At 49.7% G+C, this 19,458-nt stretch overlaps 1 protein-coding gene across 1 annotated transcript in view; it reads right to left on the reverse strand.

Moving 5' to 3' along the window:
- The window catches only part of MYO5B (myosin VB), a 326,731-nt gene that overhangs the window by 136,284 nt on the left and 170,989 nt on the right, over window positions 1-19,458 (reverse strand). The window lies entirely within an intron of this gene.

Consider the following 19,458-nt stretch of genomic DNA (forward strand, 5'->3'; position numbering starts at 1 on the left):
TGTTGCCTTTCAAGGACTCCAAGGACAAGGCCCTGAGCCTGATCAAGATCATCTCACCTTCTTTGTAGGACAAATATGAGGAACAGTGTTAAACCAGCCTGCCTTCCCTCACATGCTTGCAAAAGATGCACAAGCAGGAGAAAGAGTTCAGAGAAGGGCTTATAAATGGCACACAGCCTTCCTAGGCACCCTCAGAAAGGGAGAGGTAGCCAGTCACTGGTCATGATTCCACTTTTCTGGAAGCAGCACCCGCTAATCCATTCCTCTACATACGCATAGGTTCACAGACATACACATCCTGAGAATTTACACACATAGCCTTTCAGGCACATATTCTCTCACCTTTGATTCTGTGATGTGCCACTGGGCCCCCTGCATGGATTCTATTTTTTTTTTTTAAATGAAGACCTTATGTTTGAGCCCTGCCATGCCAGTAGACAGCGTTTTGAATTTCTTGCTCACATATATGTATCCTGAAAGGCAAGCTACTAACCACCAGACTGATCTTGCTTCAAGTTTATCAGAAATTAGATAAAACAACTATCAATTGCAGTAAGAGGATTTCAGTGAGACTAAATGGAAGGCAGAAAGAAGATACTCTACACCAGATAAAAATGCATCTATATTTATCCCTTTACAATAGCAGAATTACAGACAAGTAATGCACAGCCCAGCCACTAAGGAACACAGAGGGTCGAGCACAGAGCAAGAACACATGTGTGGGCCACAGGTTTGGCTGATTAATTAATTGCTGGTAAGGGCTGCAGTTAGCCACCTACATCCAGCTCACAGATCCACTGCCTGGAAGGCAGGCTCTCTGCTCTCTGTCTCCAGTCTCCCTAATAGTACATGGCACGAAGTATATGCTCCTAGGGACTAACAAGCCCCCCACTTCCTGATGAGAAAGCCCAGGAGCATGGAAAGGGATTTAAAGCAAAGGCCCCCCGGCACCAGCCTGCTGCGTTTAACACCAGCTCCTGCAGCTTCCTGGGCAGACAGGCCACAGCTGGATGAACAGAGAAGCCACCACAGGCTCCCCCCACCCCACCCCCCGCTAATCATCAATATAGGTAGACTGTAGCTTATCAGCACAGGGGAATGAAGCTGGCTCTGCTTTCGATCTGGGCTGACAGCCGAGAAGTGGGAAAGCAGCGAGATCACACTGATGTCAACTAGGGGAGGACTAGAAAGACAGGAAGGGTCTGGGCTGGGAGCACCAGGTAGACTTGGCTGTGGGAGCTGGACTAAAGCAGCCCTAACCCAGAGTCCCTCTTCAAGGTTGTCTTGGCTCACACAGACTGTCATCATCACACGGGGGACGGATCTGATTAAACACAGGTGGCTACTGCACACCATTGAGAAGATGGGGGAAAACCAGTGGATCTTCCAAACTGGCTCTGCACCAGTTACCTGAATACTTATGTAAATCCTACTGCGTATGTGTAGGGATAAGAAGTAGCTGAGAGCCCTTGTGGTTCTAGAATAACAGTGGTCATCAGAAGTCTGTGGGTGATGCTTGTCTTCCCAGGTTCGCTTATTAGAGTTGTAGGTCACCCAGCAGACCGTGGGGATGATGACAGTTGCCACCTCTTAATACTTCATAATCAGCTCCCTAGAAAACATTTCAGAAGCACAACCCTCCTGGGTGACCAAGAGAATAACCAGCTGCACTTCTAGACCTGGCCCGTGGACCTGGGAAACAGCCCCAAGCCTGATGCCAGCTTCAGAACATGCCCCATTACCTCAGTAGGGAACGGAATTTCAGGAGCTGGCCACAGCCTCAGGCTTGAAGTTCTGCCTCAAGTCTATATGTTTAACCTAAAATCAATGGATGAGCACAGGATGCATCTGAGCCTGACTCCTCAGCAGAGGGTCACAGGGGAAGGAGAGGCACAGACAGTCCAAAGAACTGGGTAGGGCTCTCTGGGAGCAACACCGGGGGTCAGGGGCAGGAGAGAATGAACCAGTGCGGTGGGGGGTGGGGGCGGGTCAGTGTCATCTGGCTCCCTGCAGTAGAACACACACAGCGAGATAGACCCTGAGGACACGGGAGTGGGGTACAGTTGCCATACATACAGCACAGACCCATGACACATGTCACGTTTCACCCACAGCGTTGAGATGGGGACTGTCCCATGCATCACTGGGAAATGACTGCCAAGTCCAGCACCGGGCTTCAGAAACAAAGCAGCTCCTTAGTCTGCAGAGCAATCAGGCTGTTTTAAGGGTGAGGGGGCAGGAACTCCAGAAGAGGGGTTGGCTTCCATGATGGAGAAGGAACGAAGGAGCGGTAACGAGGCAGCAGGACGTGGAGGCCAGCTCTGATGTGCTGATGGAAATGCAGTTTGGTGGCCAAGACCGTAACGGCAGTTATAGATACACCCAAGGTGTGACTGATCTTTACAGTCAGGGCTCTTGAGCACGGGAAGGTCAGGCAATGGCCGTCAGAGCTAACTGCTGCCAAACCTAGTGGATATCAGATGTGACGCTGACGTGTAGGCCACAGTCAGGTAAAATAGCCTCTCCTCAGACCAACAAGCACCTTTTGACCCCCTCCCTAACTTAGACTTTTCTAAAATAGGTCTGATCGCAGATTATTCTGTAGCACCCTGCATTTCTGCATATACAACTCACTCCCGGGCCAGGCCCATGTTGCACGCACACACTCCATGTGGTAATGGCCCAGAAACTGGCCTTAGGGATGACATACAACAGCACAGACTCCTTCTATGGACAGTAGCTCTGCTTCCAATTCAAACCACCAAAACTCAAAATATGGGCATTAAAAACACACTTGAACCTTAGTTGCAGCGATTAGCTAGCTGACCTTGGGCAAGGTCGCCCACTTCTTTGACCCTCGGTTATCCCAGCGGGGTGCCGCAGGACTGTGATGCCCAACTACACTCCCACTCATCTTCATGGCCTCCTTAAGGTAGGTGCCCAGCTTTCTGACCTGCCCCCACGTGCCTGCCCGACCGTCCAAAGCACAGCTCTCACCAGGTTTCTCCCCACTCAAAACAGCAAACTGCTCACTGCAGCCCAAACACCAAGCCCAAACGAGCTGGTCCAAAGGCAGCACCCCCCCCACCCCTACCCCGGCGCTTATGCTGCTATCAGCCCTGGTCATTCACCCCAGTGACTTCTGGTCACTTCTTTTCTCTGGGCCTCTCTCCACCTCAAGAGGACAGGCTGTGACTTGGGATCCCCACCGGTCTCCTCCGCCCCGGACATTGGAGGCGTTTACTGCAGAAGCACTAATGGGAAGTATGGGTAGGGCAAAGCTCTCCCTTTCAAATTTGGGTTGCTTGGGGTTATTCATTAGCATGCAATTCTACCCAGTATCCTTTAAAAACACAATCCAAATACAGCTCCATCCAATCAGCCCGATTATAGATCGGACTCAGTTTGCAACTTGGGTCAATATGCCTTTTAATGAATTTTTCTCCTAAGCCCAGTGTAATTCCCCTTAGGAAAAGATAACAGGACAGCCTGGGTGGCTCAGTGGTTTAGTGCCACCTTCGGCCAAGGGTGTGATCCTGGAGACCTGGGATCAAGTCCCACGTTGGGCTCCCTGCGTGGAGCCTGCTTTTCCCTCTGCCTCTCTATGTGTGTCTCTCGTGGATAAATAAAATCTTTAAAAAAATAAATAAAAGAAAAAAAAGAAAAAGAAAACAATGGCCAAGGGCTTTCCTACCTAGCTGTTATTGAGGTCGAGGCTGTCTTCAGGGGCGTATGCGTCACCCCCAACAGGAAAAATCCCTGCAGGGCTGTGTCTCAGGCAAGAGCACAGGATCCTCAGGCACCAAGCCATCCTCCAGCACCCAGGCTGAATAGGGACACTACACACACAGACACGCGTGCACACACATATGCTCACACACAGCTGCTCCCCTATTTCATACCAGATATCCGTCTTGGATATCATGGAGGCACAAGTATTGCTAAGGCACCTCCTGTGAACATTTCCCACCAAACCACTGCAGGCCTCAGGCTCTGAGCTGGGTCCATCCATACCCCCCTCCCGGACGCCCTCCCTCAGGAGGGCAGAGGCGGCAGGCGGCTATTTAGGCACCTGGGGTGGTTCCACTAAAGGAGAGCCCCACTGATCAGCCGGAGAGATGTCATGGAAACTGGAAGAAACCCACTGAAATGTTGTCTGGGTTTCCTGTGGAGAGCGACCCGTCACCCATGGCCTCCCAGCGACAAGCACATGGAGGGCTCCCCGGGCCACTGTCCCAGCTGACCCAGCAGCCCCAGCGCAGCTCTGGGGCAGCCCACTGTGGCCTGGGTGGCACCTGTGCTTCAGCAGCCATAGCCACCCATTCAGCCCCCGAGCTGAGAGCTCACACAGGGCCAGCACCCCTCCATCCTGGCCCCCGGGGCTCTAGGCACAGGTAGCCCCACCGTCCCCACTGCCCACAGCCACAAACCCAGGAAGCACGCCACTCGCCCACCCTGCAGCTGCATGTCAGCTCATTCTATCGCGTCACCTCCCACCATCCGCCTCCCTCTCTGTTGCTTTGTCCGGCCAGATCCGCCACTGACACAGGTGAGGGCAACCCCCAGACGTCCGCCCCCACCTGCCTCAGCATGTCCCCCTCGCATGACCGAATGCCCACACTGGACCCCTGCTCTCCTGGCTTCTGGGGGGGCCTCCAGCCCAAGGCCCCAGCCTCACCATGCTCACTGTTCCCTCGGCTACTCATATCCATCCACACGGGGCTTCTCCATCCTCTCCTACTTCGTAGTCACCTAAAGCTTTTCCACCTCAAACTTTTTCCCTTTTATTTGCTCTCAACTCCAACCACACTTGCCTCTGGCAGCTCTTGGACTGCTGCTCCTTGGTGCAATTAATCACTGCCTCTGTCCGTCACACTTGGACAGTGTGCAGCAAGTTCAGCAATGCCTGCTATGCTTAGGACTCATAAGACTATAGGGTGCCAGTCACCCACCTGAAAGAGAATAAAACTAAAGTTTAGAGAAGGCAAGATCGATGCCCAGAGTGAGCTAATGAGATGCCCAGCCCATCCTCAGACACAGGCTCCTAGCTGCCTGCCTGGATTCCCAATGGGCCATGCTGGGACAGCACAACCACCACACTGCACTCCCAGTGACTAAACCCAGCTGTAACGTGGGGATTGGATGCAAGCAGGTGCTCTGAGCACTAGTTGGCTCAGGACAGCCTCCACTGGAACATGGTTCTTTGGCAGCTATTCCCTGACCACCTTGCTGGCCCAGCATTCACCACAGATTCACGAGCAGTTTACATGCCTCCCCAGCGTTCTGCACACCCTTGTCCCCCCAACCAGAACCTAAGACCTGAAACGGTTGCTGTCGCATGCAGGGCCTGGCTGGGCAGCCAGCACCCGACTGTGTGCAGACCAGACCCCAGCAAGGACCACCATAGACACTGATCCAAAAATGCTGGGTGCACCCAGCAAGGGAGCCCCCTGGGGCTCTGCAGTCTACTGCCTGCGAAACCGGATTCGGCAGTCTCTGCCCTGTACGGGTCCTCCACTGCTCGTCCACAGGAAGGGGGCCGCAGAACACTGTCTCAGACAGGGTTGACTGTTGGCCCGCAGCAGGCTCTCCTGGAGAAGAGGTGGGAATAGCACGTGCTAAGGCCCCCAACACAGGCTGGCAGGAAGGAGGGGACATCTGGCTAAGGCACCGTGGGAAGGACACCCCATTTCTGAACACATCATTAAGCCCCCCATCGTTTCCTTCTCTAGTGACAAATCACCCACACATGCGGGTGTCAGTAGAATGCAATCTACTCACTAATGGGGTAATCAATCTATGGCGTCCCGCCTGTCTGTTGGGTCTCTATCTTCAACACCTGCATCACCACACAGATCATCTATGACAGTTTACAAAAAAACTATGCTAGATGATGGGGACCCCAAAAAAAAGTCGTAAGGATTTTTGTTTGGAGTACCTGGGTGGCTCAGTTAAACATCTGACTCTTGGTTTCAGCCCAGGTCATGATCTCGGGGTTGTGGGACTGAGCCCCACATTGGGCTCACACCCAACAGAGTCTGCTTGAGATTCTCTCCTCCTGTTCCTCCCCAATGCTCTGCTCACATGCAGATACCCTAAATGATAATCTTAAAAAATTTTTTGTTCAACAAAGATATGTCAGTTCTATGCAGAGTTGATCATTGAGAAACACCCTAAGAAAATTCAAATTAATCTTAAAAGCAATGCTGATGAAGGAGTACCAATAGTAACATGGTTTTCTGTCTTTAGAAGCTTAACACAAACACTAGAGCATTCAGTGCTACAAACACACAACTGTATTGAAACAAAAGGATATCAAAGCCCTAGAGTGAAGAAGTCAGGCCAATGACAATCAGGCTGAGGCAGCAAAACTGGGTTCTGTGTGGAGCTGAGAGTAAGGCTGGGGGACAGAGAGGCTTGAATGGAGGTTCAATGAGGCAAGAAGGATACAGAAAATTACAATGAAGAAGATTTGGACTCAAAACAGAGTCACACAGGGGCACCTGGTGGCTCAGTGGTTGAGCATCTCCCTTTGGCTCAGGGCGTGACCCCGGGGTCCTGGGATCGAGTCCCGCATCAGATGCCCCACAGGGAGTCTGCTTCTTCCTTTGCCTGTGTCTCTGCCTCTCTCATGAATAAATAAAATATTAAAAAAAAAACAAAAACAAAAAACAAAAAAAAAACAGTGCCACACAATTATTCTGAGTCCATGGTTAGAGGCTTCCTCCCAAGGTGGGGTCAATATGGAGAGAACACGATGCTGTGACAAGGGGTTGGCCCAAAAAGGTCCAAGCAAGACATTCTATGACCCCTTCTAGCAAGAGCTGTAACTCAGTGGGGGGAGGCACACATCCTGGGCACCTGGCAGGAACATGCACGTGGGAGGAGTCCTATAGGCCAGAGGTCCCTGTGGTTTCTACAAGGAGGGGGGCAGACACACGCTGCTGGGCACATCTGTAGCAAGCCTCCTCCCCCATTGCCAGGTCAGGGTGTGTGCAGGGGCAGCCCAGCTCTCACTAGGAAAGCCATCAGAAGTGCTCAGGGAAACTGCTTGGCTTGTAGTTAGCAGCTAGAGTTCCAAGTGCCTCCTTGAGAAAATGAAATCGACCCTTCTGGCAGCGGCAGCATATCACCTCCCTGCACTCGGCTCACAGCAGTCCCAGGTTCTATTTATAAACCTCTGAGGCGTAGCCTGATACAGGCAGTAGCGAAACCAATCCCTTCCTTCCACCCGCTGGCTGCTCCTGAGAGGGGCGGTCGCCCAGCGGGAGTCTCCCAGAGGGGGCCTGAGGGAGCCTAGCCAGGCACAGGCCTCGCTGGCGGATCTGCAGGTGTGGGAGGCGGCGGACATGGCCAGGGCTCCTCCGCGCAAGTGGGAATGTGCCCATTTCTTTGCTCTTAAAACAAGGGGCTGGAAGATGATCCCGAGCCCTCCTGCCACCCCTGTGAGCTGGGACCCCAGATGCAGGGAAGGCTGAGCTGTGTGAGACGCTCCCTGTGAACCACAACTAGTACCTACTAATATAGAACATTAGAAACCCAGGGCTCTGGGGGCACATGTGCACCAGAAGCAGGCATTTCCTGTTTTCTGAGATTTTCTACATCATAAGCCTCTGGGTTAAATGTGGTCCTTGGCTGGAGTGAACAAGGATATGCACAGGCCGTATCCTATAATCCAGGTAAGTATCCCTCTTCAAACTATTTTATTTGAGTCTGGAAACATTTTCTCAGTGAATGAACACATCCTAGTAAGTTCAGTGACAAGGCCCTCTGCCAGCTGCTGGTCCCTGAAGCCAGGCGTGCCAGGACCCCGGGCTCAAGCCCCTTCTCCTTGGGGCGCATGCTCTCCACCACGCTACTGGCAGCGTATGCAGTCTTCGACAGTCTCCTTGATAGATGTTGCTTTATCCATCATCTTCAGATGTGGAGCACAGTGAAGGCCAGTCTCCGCACCCCCATTACTCCTGCGGGGGGAGCTCATCTTCCTGTGTGACCCCAGGTGCCCTCACAGCTCCCCATGCACTCTGCTCCTGCGAGGCAAACACGCACCGAACAAGGACACGTGTAGGCTGCACATCCAAACAGAGCTCCGCAGCTCCCCACTCTGCTCCTGGAGGGGACACTGGGCATTCCATGCAGCAACAAGCAAGGACCAGGGGTGGCCCTTGACTCACCCTCCCCTCTGCCCCATCAGGCCGAGGTGGCTGTACCACCTCCACTTCAGCTGAGACCCAAAGCCACCCCTCACGTTCTCTCCTGGATCCATCCGAAGCACCGCAGCCAGTTCTGCTAATCGTACAGCCTAGTCCATCCATTCCCAACCTCACTGCTGCTGGAATGTTATTTTTTCTTAAACATTTGAGGGAGACAGAGAGGACCAGCAGGGGGAGGAGCAGGAGCAACAGATCCTTGCTGAGCAGGGAGCCTGACACAGGGCTCCATTCCAGGACTGTGAGACAATGACCTGAGCCCAAGGCAGATGTTTTATCCACTGAGCCTCTGGGTGCCCCTGGAATGCTATTTCTAAGAAACCTGTTCAAATGTCTAGGCCCTGCTAGCACCCTTGCATGAGACATGGTGTCCTGAAGGGTGCAGTCAACATCTTCAGTGCTCCAAGCTCACCTGATCTGTTCCCAGGGACCATTCTAGGCAGAGGCATCAGGGCCGTGCAGCATGTGGGAAGGCACAGGCTGTGTCCAGAAAGGAGGCAAAGTCGAGGACAGTCAGATCCCCACAGGCAAGTCCTAGTCCTCGACCACACTTCACAAAGGACCTGCAAGGGCTCACTCACCCTGGCCATATGTCAGGAACACCTGCAGAGCTTAGGAAGCCACCTTGGCTAGATCCTGCACCAAACCAACCACATCACGGTCTATGGCAGTGGGGCCTGGGTGTTTTTTTAATTCCACATGTGATTCTCCTTTGTGCTACATCAGTCCTGCTGAGGCTAGGAATCGCTGCTATGGACCCAATGGCTCAATTAAATGGGTCACGATACAAGTGTGTTCAGGTACCAGCAGCAATTCAAACACCCTGGAGACTTACTGCCATCAATATTAGCCTGATTCAGTGAAACACTGAACTCAAAACAGAGATTAGCTTTCAGAGGCTTACCAGAGTCCTTAACCACCCTTCACAGTTAATTCCAGGACTTTGGCAAATGGCTTATGGTAAATCACCCAGAAACCAAAGCAGAGGCTCTTTGTTATCTGGATTCACACTGTTGACACCCACACGGTTAATTAAGGTAACGGTATGGACCTGTCAGCCTCGGATGTCAGAAAAACATGAGGATCATGCTGGTGCCTGCTAATACCTGTGGTGGGGGGAAAAAAAATCAACAGTCTCATACTTCCTCCTACGTCAGGGCTTCTTGACCTGGTGCCCCCTGCATAGGGTTCAGAGACCCATAAACTTCGATGAAACAAAAACCATACCTTCAGTTTTACTAACTTGTAATAACTTAGACATTTCTTTGGGAAACGAGCAGAACAGCAGCTTTAGTTACGGTGCTGCAGTACTGTTTCTACATGCATCACTGGAAAATGGTAATTAGATGTGCCACTAACATTAGGAAACAATCCTTCATACCTACTGTATCACAACTCCCCAAAATATTCTGAAACTTTCAAGATGATCTGTTTCCTCTATAATTATATGTATTAGATACATTTACATGCATTAAGTGGTACAAAAAAGGTTAAGAACACCTAATCCTCTTTTCTAAGTTTTTTCCTGAGCCCAGTTGCAAAGCCACGCCTCTGCACACAGCACTAATGACACCAACTTTTAAGGAGTCCATATTTACGGTTCATTAGAGCCTCTATTTCCCAAAGGCCAATCAGAAAGACCATTATCCATGTTGGTGGAGGTGGGCTAGGGGGCAGACTTCAGAGACCCTAGGAGATGGGCCAAGATTTTCTCCACTGGAAAAGAGCTTCAAGCCATAAAGCTGATACGTAAACTTCCAGGACTCACAATGGAAACCTATCAGAAGTTAAATGACACTCTCATACAGTCTGCATCCACTCACCCTCAGTAGGTCGATAGTGTCCCTTGGAAATGCAACAATTCTCAGACGTGCTTCCCCACAAGGGCCTGGGCCATGCTTGTCTGCACTCCCTGAGAGTCACTCGATGAGACTTCTCCATCCCTCTGCTGCTTTGACATTTCAGGATTCTCTTCCTTGGCCATGAAACCCTAACATCTGGACCTAAAGCAGAACCTGCCTCGGTTATTTTGGGGTGTCTACTCTATAGAATAAGGGGCTGGCTCAAGAGAGACCACGTATGTTGACCCGGCCTCCACCACCGCTCTGGGCCCAACATGCCTCTATTCAGACACTCTCCTAGGTTACGTGCACCCTCCTTTCCAGCCCAAAACACTAGCTACCTCAGCCTCCTGGCCTAGAAATGGTCTCTTTACCCTTAAGTATGAGACATGCAGGACTGGGTAGGGACAGAGAGACAGGACAGGTGCTCAGCACTGGGTGATGGTGAGAACTGAAGGCCCCAGGACATACTGTGGACAAACTGGAATCTGGTGCCCAGTCATTCAATAAATATTTCCTGATGAATGAACAGACACTATAGGTGAAATGAGAACTCAGTCTGGCTATGGGAAGGTACTGCCAATTGTGGTCACTCATGTCAGTGAGGTCATATTTATACTTAAATTATGTATGTACCTTGAGGGTTATGATTATCAATGGATATCTTAGACTCATTTTGTTACAGGTGTTATTTAATTACAAAAATAAACATCCAACCTACATAGAGTTTTGCTCATATAGCTTTAAAAAAATGAAACTACCACTCTCGGGCACAAATCCACAGACCCAAAACACAAGGCAGCTAACTGTCCTAGGAATCTCAGAGGATTCCATATCCTGGCCAGTAAGCTCGTGAGTCCCAGAGGCCAGTACAGGAAGGCGAAGTGGGCAGGTATGAATCTGCATATGCACCAGACCCTAAGCAACAATGGAATTTAAGTGCAAAGCTCCTAAGAAAATGATGTGATGAGGGAACAGGGGAAGCTCAAGTCAATGAAAATATTTGCAACTTGATTTCTCCATCTTTCCATAAAAATAACAAACCTGACCAAATCAGAGGCTTCCTCAGGTAGATGAAGGCTCCATGGGATCCTAGGTAGGGGATTTGACATGGAGTAGAGGATTCATGCCTCTCCTGAGGGCAAAAGTCCGTTGAGAAATCAGTAGCCAAACTGTGAAGTTAGCACGAGGAAGTCTGAAGGTCAATGTCCATGTTCTGGTCATAGATGGAAGGGTAAGAGCTTTCTGATTTTTCCCCTTCAGCAGGGATTGCTAGGTTGGCAAGTGTCTATTCAGGGCTCTTAACACAGATTCGGAAAATAAAGGGCAGCGTTCTGCTTTCAACATTAAGGGGTTTTTGGATGTCATACAGTATGGCTAAAGAGCAGAGTCTCCAAAGTAGCCAGGACCCCAAACAGGAACACTTGAGCCATTTCCATAATGGACCCCAGGTTACAGGAGAGCAGACTCTTCACGTGTCCCCTTCTCTGTCCATTCCAACTCACCATCCTTTTCTCCAGCCCCTAGCACTCACTCCCGCCCCCCCCCCCCCCCCCGCATCTTCCTGCTTCCCAGCTTCGTTACTTCACTCAGGCGGCCCAAGAAGAAACAGGAGAGAGAATGTGGCACAGGGAAGGGCCTCAACTTGACCAAGGTTTTCCTCGTGATTCCAGGTGCTGCAGGGAACAGCCACGCAGCTGGGTCTGAGGTAGAATTCTCACCATGCTCTGTACTCTCGAGCCCCTCCCCCCACCCGGGACACCCCTTCAATGGACATGGATGCACAGGGTTGTGCAAAGTGGGGGATTAGGAAATGGGTTCAAGCTGCAAAAACTTTGAGATATCCTGGGGTGGGGGAGATCAGCTCAGCCCCCTGAACTTCAACCACCACCAAGGCAGAGCAAATAGTGAGGACTCTAAGCCATCAGGAAGCTGTCCTCATGCCACAGAACAACATCTCAGCCCCTCAAGCCCGCTGGAGCCACCCAGGCGCTCTCACACTGAGCCACACGCTCCTTGCGCCTCTTTCTGTTGCCTTTCCTTCAGGCAGACTTCATTCTTTCTTTCCCTCAGCCTCTCATTCGGATTCTTGCTCTCCAAGCCAGCTGGAAGTAGGTACTCCCCCCTTTTCCTTTTCCCAAGGAGGAAACAGGGCAAAGACACCACGTGATTTGCTGAAAGCCACTCCACGTTGCAGAGCCCAGTCTGCACCCCCAGAGCTCCTGAGCAGGGCCCTCAAACACACCACGTATCCAACCACAGAAGGGGCTGCCTTGTGAGAACACCTGCTTCAGACTGAAGATGTCCAAGTCAAAACACAACCAGCCATGTGGCTTGGTGGATAACTCATCTAACTGTTGCTCTCAGAGCAAATGCATGCTAAGTAGCAGCTCTAGCTACTTATCAACGGCACCCTTACATTCAGGATCTCTTTGGCACAATGTCCCAAGTCTCTGGATTCTGAGATTGAAATGAATTATACGCATCGGGTCTCTAAACACATCTGAGTCCTTAAAACAAGGACTCCCTTTAATGGCCTGGAAAAAAAAAAACCTTAATAGGAAGCCAATCAATCATTCATGAGGCTGTCAGGAAAACTTGCTGACTGGCAGAAACATCTACAGCAAAACTAAGTTGCAGGGCTCCTCTTCCCTTCTCTCAACACACAGGGCTCTGGTATAGGCTTGGATTTGCACCATCTGTGAAATCCTACCTGTGTGTGTTATCTCCCCTTCACAGTATTTGAGGTCTCAGATTGGCCAAGATCTCCTCCCTGCCTGCACCCATGCCCTGAGATTTTAAACTTGCAAATGGATGAACTATTTCATTAGACAAGACCATACTCATGTCAAGCCTTAAACTCATGGAAAAGCAACCTTAGGAAAAAACAGACTGGCTTCTTGAGTGACCACAGGGCCTATTATCACTCAGGCTGGGCAAGGAACTGGTTCTAACAGTTCCTACTCATCAACAGAAACCTTCCTGCCCCCATCAAGTACCTTTTTATATAGCACAGATAAAAGCAGCCAGGATTAGCAATAAAATAGAAGACCTAAGTAACATGCATCATCAGAATTCACAGTGATCAATACTGTTTCTAGCCTACTACATGGTTGCGTCCGGAGGTTGTGTTTAGCATTCTGCTGGCCGTGTGAGGCGAGTCAGAGAACACTCCTCCCTTTACTTTGCACCACAACCACCAGTACAAAGTGTGGTGATTTATCTGAAGCCAGGATTCCCTTCACAGAGCCCAGTGCTGCTGCTTCCCCCTCCACCGCCAAGCCCAGCAGAGAATGTGGCACTGAGTACCTCCCACAGGTCACAGCCCCAGTGCCTTTGGGTGTGGGTGGTAGGTCAACACGGACAAGGGCCCCAGAAGCAGTATGAAGTCCTACTTGAGTGCCTACAAACTGCTCAGCACCGAGGAGGGGAGGAGAAAGGACAGAAAGGGCACGTAGCTGCCCACCAGTCCCATGGCAACTCTTGATTGCACCTACACGGGAAAAATCTTGAGCTTGTCGCTAAGTATGTACATGAAGTTGCTCCTGTGAGAGGCTGACACCCAGGAGAGGGACATCCAGAACACCAAAAACAAAAGGCAGCTTTTGTGCTAAAATATCTATAAAAGACTGACAGCCTCAGGCTGGGGAAGGAGACCCAGGGTGTGGTGGAGACAGCTGGGAAAGACCCCAAGGGCGGTATTCCACATCCACACTAGGCCCTAACAGTTCAGAGGTGGGAACTAGCTGTGCAACTGGTTCTGGGAACAGGGACCAGAAAGCCAAACCAAAGCCTTAGAGAAGTTTTTCCTGGCCTTTCCTTGCACAGCAATTTGGGAGATATAAATATAATTCTGTAACTACATTTTCTTCAGGCAGAAAAAGAATTCCTGTCATAACAAAACCCCCCTTTTCTAGAAAATCCAACCACTACTCCTTATGAGCACAGGGACTGTTTTAATGCAGATGGCTGGCCACTCCTTTGTGAAGATTTTGGGTTCTGAAGCTCGGGGCGGGTTCTGAAGCTCGGGGCGGCTGGGCAATGTAATGAAAGCAATCCTCAAATATTCTCTGAGCCAGAATTTGTCCTTGTTGTTTATCTTTAGGACCATTTTTGACCTTCCCTTAAAGTCCTTCCTCAGTTGTCAAACCCCAAAGAGTTAAGTAGTTTTTTAGTACGGTCACCTACCAAAATCCAGTTTTAGATCTTAAGGTAAAAAATATTCATCCCAATATTTATAGCAGCAATGTCCACAATAGCCAAACTGTTGAAGGAGCCTCGGTGTCCATCGACAGATGAATGCATCAAGAAGATGTGGTCTATATGTACAATGGAATAGTCATCAGGCATCAGAAAGGATGCATACCTACCATTTGCTTTGACGTGGAACTGGAGGGTATTATGCTGAGTGAAGTAAGTCAATCGGACTTACTTAAGTGAAGTATTATATTCACAGTATTATATTCACTATAGCTTATATTCACCCATATGGGGAATATAAAAAATAGTGAAAGGGAATAAAGGGGAAAGGAGAAAAAATGAGTGGGAAATATCAGAGAGGGAGACAGAACATGAGAAACTCCTAACTCTGGGAAGTGAACAAGGGGTAATGGAAGGAGAGGTGGGTGGGGAGATGGGGTGACTGGGTGACGGGCACTGAGGGGGGCTCTTGACAGGATGAACACTGGGTGTTATACTGTATGTTGGCAAATTGAACTCCAATAAAAAAAAAAAATACACGCAAAAAATATTCTCTGTGCCCAGGGCAAGGGAAGACAGACTTCCTGGGAGTTGCCAGTTCTCTTCCTCAAGGATACAGAAATCACACTGTCCTAGTTCATCTCTCAGAGACCTCTGGTGGCAGCTCACAAGCCACCCCTGCACGTGCAGAGCCCAACTCAAGGTTCGATCCCAGACCTCAAGGCCATGCCCGGAGCCAAATCCAAGAGTTGGATGCTTAACCAACTAAGCTACCCAGGCACCCCAGATGTTCTTTCTTTAATCCCATTCTCTTTTTGCTTCATTTCCTTGCTGTGTTGGACTGTCCATGCCACCAAGATATGGATCTTTTCAAATCCTCACTTGTGATTTAATAAAGCTTAAAGATTAGCTTAGGATTTGGAAAAACCTTTTAAATAATAAAACAAACTGGCTGGCTTGTGAGGTACTGAATTCTCAAGGTAACACATACCTATTGAAACAAATCTTGAGGAATGTGATTGTTTACAACAAATTGTTCACACCTGCCTGCCTACCCACATCTCACCTGTCTCAACCTTATTTTATCAAGTCTAGGATCAAATGATACCATCCAGGAAATGTAGTTCCTGTCCACCTTCTCTAAAATAGCTCCTCTAAATATGCTAGGGAAGAGAGGTAAATACCATTCACCCACTTAGCATGTACAGTGGTGTTCAGTATGTGCAGAGTTGTGCAACCATCACCCAAATCAATGTCAGAACATTGTCAAAACCTCAGGAAGCAGCCCCGGGCCCACTCTCTACCCCTTGCACCTCACACACTTGCTAGTCTACTCTGGCTCTCTCTACATGCCCTAATTCTGGCCTTTCGTGCAGATGCAATCCCAGGCTCTCCTCACTCTGCTTTCAGCATAACATTTCCGAGATTTACCCACACTGTGGTACACTCACATACTCGTTTCCATTCTGTGGCTGAACAGCAGAGGATTTCCTTTGTGGGACACACCACTTTTGTTTATCCATTTTTCAGTTGATAGACATTGGTGTTTGTTGCCACTTTTTGGCCATTATGAGTAAATACCAATATTCACGTGTGGGGCTTTGTGTGGACATGTTTTAATGTCTCTTGGGTTATAAACAGCTTTGTGAAGCTTGAAGTAAAAGGGACTATCAGAGCCTATCAAAATCTGTTCTGTCAAAAGATGAGACCTGGCCTACTGGTTCAGGAAAAATTCCCATCAAGCTATATTTGGTGACTTTTTAAAGCAGCCAGGCTAGAATAGAAATCCCCTAACTCTAAGGTGTTTTATCGGACAAACTAAACACCCCTCCTTTTATTTCACATTTATCAAATGTTTAACTTGTCATACTCCTTCCCAGTAAACAAATGCATTTGACTTTCCCAATTCCTAGAAATACTAAACATTACATTTTACTTGCTTAGAGAGATTTTGAAAAATCCAACCACACCTTAACAGAGAATGCAATTTGGGGATTTCAACAGGACTATTCAGGCAATTCTTTGGTTTCTGGTTCTTGCATCTGATCTCAAATCAGAGTTCAAACAGGCTGTGTGAAGAGTGTGCCTTCCCTAACCACTCACATCCTTTTGCATGATGACATCCTTCCTACTTTTTTTTTTTTTTTTAAAAGATTTTATTTTATTCATGAGAAACCCAGAGAGAAAGAACGAGAGGCAGAGATATAGGCAGAGGAAGAAGCAGGCTCCATGCAGTAAGCCTGATGTGGGACTTGATCCTGGGACTTCAGGATCATACTCTGGGCCAAAGGCAGGTGCTCAACCACTGAGCTACCCAGGCATCCCCCTACTCTTTCCTTAAGCTGTAAAGACCTGCTTCTTTTAAAAGGTGCTGAAAACAAAGTCACACACAAACCTACAGATAGGTGTTTATTAGCAGCTTTATTCATAGCTGCCAAACCTGGGAGTAACCAAGATGTCCTTTGGCACAGAGACGGACAGACTGTGGCACCTCCACACAATACTATTCAGCTCTAAAAGCAAGTGAGCCAGCAAGCCATGAAAAGACACAGAGGAAACTTAAATGCCTACTACTAAATCAGAGGAGCCAATGTGCAAAAGGCTACAGTCCTGTATAATTTCAAATATGTGACATCTTGGAGGAGTCAAAGCTTTGGAAACCATCAAGATGATCAGTGGTTGTGAGGGGCTGGGAGCGGGGAAGTGTAAACAGGCAGGGCACAGAGGGCTTTCAGGCAGTGAAACTACTGTCAGGGACCATAATGAGGGGTATAGGCCATTCACTATCTACATCTGTCCACAGGATGTACAGGATCAAGCATGAACCCTAACATGAACTATGCATTTGGGGTGATTATTATGTGTCTGTAGGTTCATCCATTGTAACAGACCACTCTGGTGGGGAATGTAGATAATGAGGAATGAGATGCAGGCAGGTGGGGAAGGGGCATACAGGAAATCTCTGCACCATCTTCTTGGTTTTGCTGTGAATCTAAAACTGCTCTAAAAAATTATTTTTTTAAACAGATTTTATTTGACAGAGAGAGAGAGCACAAGCAGGAAGAGCAGAGACAGGAGGAGAAGCAGGCTCCCCCTTGAGCAGGGAGCCCAATGTGGGACTCGATCCCAGGAACCTGAGATCATGATTTGAGTCAAAGGCAGATGCTAAAATGACTGAACAACCCAAGCGCCCGGCCATTCCTTTGAAGAATGTCTCACAAGCTACTTCACCCCATGTGATGTCCATGTTGGCCAAGGGACAAGGATGTTAGGGCCTGAGGTCTTTGTCAGTTTGCATCAAGATAAACTCTGAGCAGAACTGGGAGGTCTGAATGGGGCCCAGGGGGCTGGCTTTCTGCTGATGGTTAGGACGGGCACTGGACACATTCAGGGCAGGGCCCACCCAGTCCCTGCTTCCCCTCGGCACTCCAAAATAAAGGTGTTGGACCAAAGCCATCTAGGGATCCTTGCAGCTGTCAATGTTAGACACTCTGTCTTCCATCCTCACCACACCTGTGACAGGTACCAGGGAATCTGGGGGAGACACAGGTTCTGGCCACCGACCAGGGCAGAGGTGCCAGGTCCACAACGATCTCTCACCGACGATAGACTGTCTTCACCACTCCAGCTCCCAAGTTCACCTGCCACAGGCTCCTGAGGAAAAAGCCACAGCACCCTGGCCATGGTCTCCATCACTGTCCCATGAGAGACAAGGTCCATCACCCGGCCAGCCATCTGCCTCCGCAGCAACACTGCAGTCGCTCCCAGCACACCTTGCATTCATGTGGTCTTCACCCTAAACTTGTGTGACTTATTCCCATCCCAGCAATTCTCTGGGGCACACCTTCATTATGAGAGACATTTGGGGAATCCATGCTGTTCACCCAACATATCACCACCTGCCATGTGCCAAGATAGAAATCTTTGCCATTGAGGGAAAGGCCTGGAACAGTTCAACCTCCTACCACTGTACCCTGCCTACCTTCCGGCTTCACCAGCACCCAGCTCCCTTCCTCCCCTTCTCTAACAGGAATATCTGCCTTCTCTGGGAGGGAAACTTCAACACCTAGTGGGTGGGCTCCAGCCCCCAGCTGCACAGCCAGACTCACCTCTGCCCATTATCACCTTGCTCCTTCCCATACTGTGCCCCCTGCCACCTCCAAACTGCCTCCTCCAGCCCGCATTTTAACATCTGGAGACCCTTTACCCTAAAGCAAATACAGACACCACCTCCTCCCCGGCCACACAAAGGTTGGACTGGGGAGTGGAAGAAACGTGGTCAAGAACCGAGATCAAAAAAAAAAAAAAAAAAAAAAAAAAAAAAGAACCGAGATCAATTCAGAGGCCACAGCTGGGAGCCACATGGACACCATGACCCTGAACTCAGGCAGCGGGATGGGAATCGGAGCTCTGCAACGCATCTGAAAGTTGTGACATATAGGATGTGCTCTTATTCTGACTCAGCTGAGAAGATAAATAAAATCTTTTTTAAAAGTGTTGACAGAGAGAGAAAACAGGCATGCGCACAAGCAGGGGGAGCATCAGGGAGAGGGAGAAGCAGGCTCCCCAGGGAGCAGAGTGCCCAACACAGGGCTTGATCCAAGGACCCTGGGAACATGGCCTGACCTGAAGGCAGACGCTTAACCCACGGAGCTTCCCAGGCACCCTGAAAGAGAATACTTTAAATAAATGGATAAGCCAGGGAGATGAGTATTTTAGGCATAAGATTCTTTAGGCAGCATCTAGTTAATATTGCACAAATACCTGTCTACTTGGAGAATTTAAAGGATTGTCATCATCTCAAGGGCAGAAACCGACCCCCGGGGCATTCCCGTAGCTCCCCTCTTATGCCCACCCAGAAGCTCCAAGCTACATACAGATGGGGTACACCAGGCACGAGAGACGTGCTAAGAAGAGGGAAAGGCAAAGGCTGTTTCTGCCAACACCGCCCTGGCTCTGCACGTCACAGATGCACATGGGGATGGAGCATGGTCAGATGCTCACCTGTTCCATGACCATCCAGAGCTGCACCCCGACATCCAGTGCGGCAGCTCGCACAGCCTCTCCGCAGACCCCCAGCCATGCAGCAGCCATGACCACTTCCCATTGGATGGAGCACGTTAATGACACGCGAGCTCACAGCCCAGTGGGAGGGCAGCTGGAGGCCCGGCTCTGCATCAGGCCGGGGGACAAAGGCACAGAAGAGC

The sequence above is a fragment of the Vulpes vulpes genome, chromosome 13 (assembly GCF_048418805.1).
Source record: "Vulpes vulpes isolate BD-2025 chromosome 13, VulVul3, whole genome shotgun sequence".
Taxonomy (NCBI): Eukaryota; Metazoa; Chordata; class Mammalia; order Carnivora; family Canidae; genus Vulpes; species Vulpes vulpes.